This window comes from Gavialis gangeticus, unplaced genomic scaffold (assembly GCF_001723915.1).
Source record: "Gavialis gangeticus isolate Ggan-Ray unplaced genomic scaffold, GavGan_comp1, whole genome shotgun sequence".
Classification (NCBI taxonomy): domain Eukaryota; kingdom Metazoa; phylum Chordata; order Crocodylia; family Gavialidae; genus Gavialis; species Gavialis gangeticus.
Genome location: NW_017729002.1, coordinates 4,816,901 through 4,823,021, shown reverse-complemented (window position 1 = coordinate 4,823,021; position 6,121 = coordinate 4,816,901). Strand labels below are relative to the sequence as shown.

Genomic DNA, 6,121 nt, shown 5'->3' with positions numbered 1-6,121 from the left:
GACAGAGCCTTTTCACATTGGTAAAGAATCTCTTGGGTTATTTGTTTGGATATTAAATTCAGTTTATTTCACGTGGCTTTTTGCTTCCCTCCCATCCACATTTAACATGCTATACATCTCAAATTGCAGCTGCATAAATATAGTGTAGGCTTTTGAGGAGGGTAAAGAGAAGCTGCAATTTTCATTATTATTATTATTTTTTTAACTGCGGGGTGCTTGATGGAGTGTCACCTGAGGCTTTTTGATAGTAGGGAAGGAACCGCTCTCCTCTTCGACTCTTATGGGCAGGGGTCAAGGTGTTTAAAATTCAGGGTAAAGGATCGAATTCCATACTTTTCTGCAGTCTTTTGACAAACTTACTGGTCCATACATTCCTTCTCTTGGAAGGTAGCAGTATCCAATAGCAGTGAAGTAGCATTTAAGCCTGATATGTCTGCTGAGGTAATCAGCAGGGAAAAACAACTAATGATATCAAATAGGCTTTAGAGGTGTGTAGGGGTATCTCGCATTTCTCAGTATGACTAATTTCTAATAGCCTGTGATTTCAGTGCTTTGGTTGCATACATACAAGTTTGCCTTTAGAAGAGCCCCTTCCTGTTGTGACAATGCAACTTTTTTCTTTTTTAAATGAATTTACATTTTCAAGCACAATTAGGGGATAACTTAAAAGCAGCAGGCTCATGAGTGTTTGTATCGTATTACACATGCACAAAGCTCCAACTGTGGCACTGTAGGTTATTCAGTTGCCTTCTCCCAGTCTTGTTGCTCAAATGTTTTATGGCACAATGCTAAAGTTGCTTAAAGAGTGTGTGCCAGCTTCTGTGAGTTTAGGGTGGATTGGAGGGGGAAGTACACCTAGCCTTACTGAAAAGCTGATATGAGGGTATAATATACTTGAATAACAGCTGCTCTTATTACCGACTACTGAAGAATGGGTTTTACAAACAGTCTTTTTTTCTCGAGCAGATGATTGACGCAGTGAACTGACAGTGTTATCAGAAAGGAAGTAGAAGCGGTTCTCCATCTGTTAGTCATAAGCACTAAGGGACTTTCAGAAATTTCTTAGCACGTTACCTAAAAATCCTTTGCCAGGCTTTTATTTAATTGGATTATCCTTTTTATGTCTTATTTGGTGTTGGCACTTTAAAAGGGTATGCAGATAGTCTCAAGCCTGTTTGTTGAAAGCTGTCCCTTGAATTTGGACAGTCTTAGGACAGAAGAAGCCGTGATGGCTTTATCTGTTCTTTGGCGTCTGAAAGTTTGACCTGCCTGCAAATTCAGGAAAATTTACTGATAACATCTGAAAAGAAATGCATTTAATGTCAGAGACTTTCATATTTTGGGAAAGTGACAGATCCTGCTGGGTTGTGTGAATCTTTCACACTATAAATGAAAATGCTGCACAAAGACACTGAAATTATCACCTTCCACAGATATACCTGTTAATGAGTCCCATACCAGATAAGAGTCATAAAATAATAGCACCCTGAATAAAGTAGAAGAAAAGGAAACTGCAGATAAGAGAGGTCACTTGGAGATTGGATAAGAGACTAACTGAATCTTTCCATTAAAGGCCTCAGTTGAGGAATATTATGTGGAACAGCGATTCTCAAACAGGGTGCTGCAGCACCCAATGATGCTATGAGATCCTTTTAAGCGTGCTCCATAATATTAGCGCTGTTAGGTGCTGGCATTTTGTGAAAAGTGCCACCAGTCTAACAAGGGGTGCCTTGGCTTTAGAAAGGTTAAAAACCACTGATCGGGAAAATACATAGAGTCTGTTACATCCTGTTAAAAATTAAGTACATTGATGACAGCTTTCTCTTCTTGAGAATAAAACCAGAGAATAGCTACATAAATTAAAACTTTTTCAGAATATTTTCTTCCCTAATTTTGTTAAGGATCAAAAAGACTTGTGGAAAAGTTTAGTTGCTTTCTCCAGAGGGCAAAAAAATGGTTATACCTAAATACATCAACAAATTACTTGACTTTCAGCAGCATTAAGCACCTTAATTCCTTATTTTTAATGAGGTTTTAATTCTTGTGCTTTTTGAATATCAGAACAAAGCTAACTTTGCCCTGGGCCACACGACACTGATCCCCAGACATTATTTTGTTTTTTTATCAGCGACTGCTGCTTTACAATAGTAAATTCAGAGTTTACCCTGATGGTTACAAAACTATAGTTTGAGATATAAATATATGAGATGATATAATACATGTAACTAGTTCTATTAATGAACTACTCACAACACTGTACAAATAAATACTTAACTTGAATTTTCTCTTTCAACAAAATCCATCATGAATTACACGGATGCTATTCAGTATATCCTGTACCCTTTTTTCCTGAACTTCCAGCAGGAAATTTTGGGGTAAAATCAAAATATGGCAGAGTTCCAATATGAGAAGTGAGAGGGTCTGAGCCCTCTCTGCTCTGTGGTTTATGGACTAGTATAGCAACTTGTGGGGACCAGGAGTTGTGTAGACTAACTGAAATTGTTCCATTCACTGAGAAAAGAATATAAGTTGGTTCAATGTAAGCTATTACTTTTACCTCACAAGTCTCATTTCTTGTAGAAATGTGTAATAGTTGCAAGTAAATTACTTGGAACGTTAATGATTTCCAGATAATCACAGCTGCAGCAGGTTGTCAAGTATATATTAAGCAACAGTATAAAAAGTCTTATAGCACATACTGATTCTGGTCAATACTTGCTTTGAATATCTCCTTAATATGGTTATGCTAATAAGCTCCATGAGGTAAGTAAATATCAATGTTGAGTAATTTTTAAGGTACCATTCTTAGAAAGGGAACTTGGAGGAGATTTCTTATTTCATTGTGAAACTTTCAAAAGCATATACATGACTTACAGGCAAGAGATTCCTCTATGTCATTTGGATGTTCTTGAAAAACCTCATGTGTAAAATTCAGATGTTTCATACCCCATTTGAGAGAGAGTGAGTTATGACTGGACCTTGTTTCCAGTGTAACCTCTAAGATTCCTCTGCTCTGTGGCAGATATTTTACACCAGATCATCACCACATGCATGCACGTGTGCTTCTTGTAGAAAATATAATATACTTTTATAATATTATATAAAGTTGTTGCACACGTGTATGTAGATATCTAGATTGACCTATCCAGAATAGGGAAAGAGTGGCTATTTATCCCATATTTTAGTTAGCAGAACATTTTGTGAGAGGTTTTTAAGCATTTTATAAACCTTAAAGAAGTTTCATTGTGTGTGAGGTAAAAAAAGATTGGCTTTGATAATGCAGGCTTTTAAAACTCAGGATCTTCAGAAATCATGAGTCTGGCCTCTCAAAATCATGGGACTTTGTGTGCACATGAGTTCATGTTTTCAAGCTGTTTGTTGAAATTGCGAGGGCTAGAAACTTCTTTTTAATAAAATCCGAGAATTAAAAAGATCACCAGATATACAAGATTGTTGGTGGAATTGCTGGAATTGCAGTATTAAGGATGGAATTGTGTTATTCGGTGTTAGTTGGTCCTGGCTCCTGATGCTAAAATTTCCACTAACCCATTTGGAAGGTTAAAGTTTAGTTTTACAAAGCTGAATCCAAATAATATGGTGGAACTTTTTAATAATCCTCTATAAAGGAAGGTGGCAGGCAAAGAGGAAGAAAGAAAATTAGTAAGGATTAGAGAAGAGGAAAATCAACTATTTGAAAGAGTGGGTGACCATTTAACAAGTAGTTAGTTAAGTGAGAAGTACATAGAAGATGATTTAGAAGCAAGTTCAGATTGCACTCATCAAATGGAAAAATGTATACAATATGGCAGAATGTTGAGACTAAAAATTAAGAACAGATCTGTCACTTTAATCTAATTTTGTGTATTGATTAGTTGTTGATGCTATTGGCAACAAAACCCCAAACCACATGAAACTTGTTGGGTTTGTCTGTAGCAGCCCTGGTCTGAGCTTCAGATTTGTAAGAGAGATATCTGAATCTCGACTGGCTGGCTGATCAGTTTGGTTTGAGGGAGAAGAGAGTTTGATCTTTCAGTTTCATATGGTAGTGATGGCATTTCTTTGAGATTCTTGTGTTTAGATCTGTGCATATTGAAAGAGAATGTCTGTATACATTTCTGCAAAGGAAGGATACTTCTTTGTAGTAGAGATGAAAGAAGTATCATTTCAGTGGGGAAAAAATTAAAGTTTTTTCTTTCCTCTCCCCTTCTCAATGTGTCTTGCTTGTACAGAGAAAAGCCTGAACTGTGGGTTGATTGGATTTGATCTTGCAGAATTGGTTATGGCAAAGCAGATGAATGCAGGAAACGCTACCAAGCCAACTAAAGAATAAATCAGAGAAATATAGGGAGAAAAGAGAAGGCAGTAGAGCAGGATAGATATGTGATCATCTGAGAAAATAGGGCTAGATTCTGTTTCTCCTAAAGTTTAGGGCTTCTTCCACTTCCTTTTCTGAATAACTTAGTTTTAAGTTTGCCATCTTACACAAGGATGCACCCTTACCAAAGAACTATTGTGGAGGGGAAGGTAGAAACAAATGCAAGAAACTGAGAAAAAGACATGGTCCTAATCTCTTTAGAAACAATAGCGTTAAAGTAAAACTAAGCAGTGAATCAATGGTGATCTCTCTACATGTCTAGCATTCTGTAAGCATTGCTTGAGGAGACTGTGAATGCATATTTTTAATTACATATTTCCTATGAAATTAACTCATTTCAACTAAAGAGAGAAGACATTCTTCTGTAAGAGTTGGGAGAAATGTCAAGTGATCTTACATAGTCAGTGGCTCAAGAGAGCATGCTGGACAGTATTAGAGGACCATGGATGTTGGAAAGGAAATGGGATGTGTCTCTGTGTATTCCTAACAACTTGTATCTTTAGCGCTTGAGCGAGTTAGAACAGCTACACATGAGGCACCTTTAGGACCTTTTAGGTCTCATTTCACTTCCAATAGCCATGACTAACTCTACTTACTTTTTTCTTTGCAGATTGTTCCTGAAGGAGGCTCATGGTTTAATCTTTATCAAGGCTCTGAACCTGTGGCATTTTAAATTATTGAGATTTACCTTTCCACCCTCTTCCACGCCCGCCCCCCTAAAAAACCTCCATCATGAGTGAAATTGTAATATCCCACTAGTGTGCTCTTTAAGCACTTCATTTGTAGATGAAGGATTTTTTTTTTAAAAATACCTTGACTGAATTTCTTTTTATTTCTCACTGTTGCAGTTATCATTGTTGTGACTTGGTATGAACCATCATTTTCTGTTTTCAGTGTTCTTGCTGAATCTTGTCAGGTGACATCCACATGACATTAATACAATTTGTCCTCTTTGATAAAGGAAATATAGCATTAAGAAACCCTTTAATATTATTTCTGAAACTAGTCCTTGTGAAAGTTTGATATACTCCTAGTTCATGGCTTGTGATGAGGAAATGGGTATACAGTGACACTTTTTAAATGAAATATCTGGCAAATGTTAATAGGCTTTTAGGGAAAATATTCTAGCTTGCAGCTTATTATAACATTTTGCTCATGAACTCAGTTTGCTTTTCTCTTTTACTGTTTTATTGTGTGTCTGTATTTTGTATAAAAAGTGTATATAGGTATCTGAATTGGTCACATTTTTTACTTTGTAAAAAGGTCATATTTTTGCACTGCACAAATCTGAGTTTTTTCTTGACTTATTTTCCACTCATTGAGGTAAATTAATTGTTAATGCATATAATTCATGTGAAGTCTAATTTGCTTATTTATAGGCATTATCTGTAATATAAATCACTGCCTTTACTTCCCTACTTCTCAAACAAATTGATGCACATTAAGTGGTTTCTATATTCAGTGGCTGGTTGTGTGTAGAGAATGCACGCTGGTAAACTTGAGCAAACTGCTGGAATGAAATAATCACCTATTAATATTTCCACTGGCAGGAAAATGAATTTTAAGACTCTTAATAAAGAATTTATCACAAAAGAATAGCTGGGGTTTTTTGTCTGATTACCAAGCTGGCATGCTTTTGGTAGGCATAATTACTGATCTTGATTTAATAAGTATCTGTATGAGGATATGGCAGATCCTTCCACTATGTGTTTCTCTGTGGTATAGTAGAAGCCAAAGGAGAACACT

At 36.3% G+C, this 6,121-nt stretch overlaps 1 protein-coding gene and 1 long non-coding RNA gene across 2 annotated transcripts in view; both read left to right on the top strand.

The window, feature by feature from the left end:
* LOC109290736 overlaps positions 1–5,216 on the top strand; it is a 13,802-nt gene extending 8,586 nt beyond the window's left edge. Inside the window, exon 2 of the long non-coding RNA XR_002095669.1 lies at positions 4,986–5,216. This is a non-coding gene — a long non-coding RNA (uncharacterized LOC109290736). The remainder of the gene's footprint in view (positions 1–4,985) is intronic.
* Positions 1–6,121, top strand: part of CLEC16A (C-type lectin domain family 16 member A) — a 226,372-nt gene that overhangs the window by 179,086 nt on the left and 41,165 nt on the right. The window lies entirely within an intron of this gene.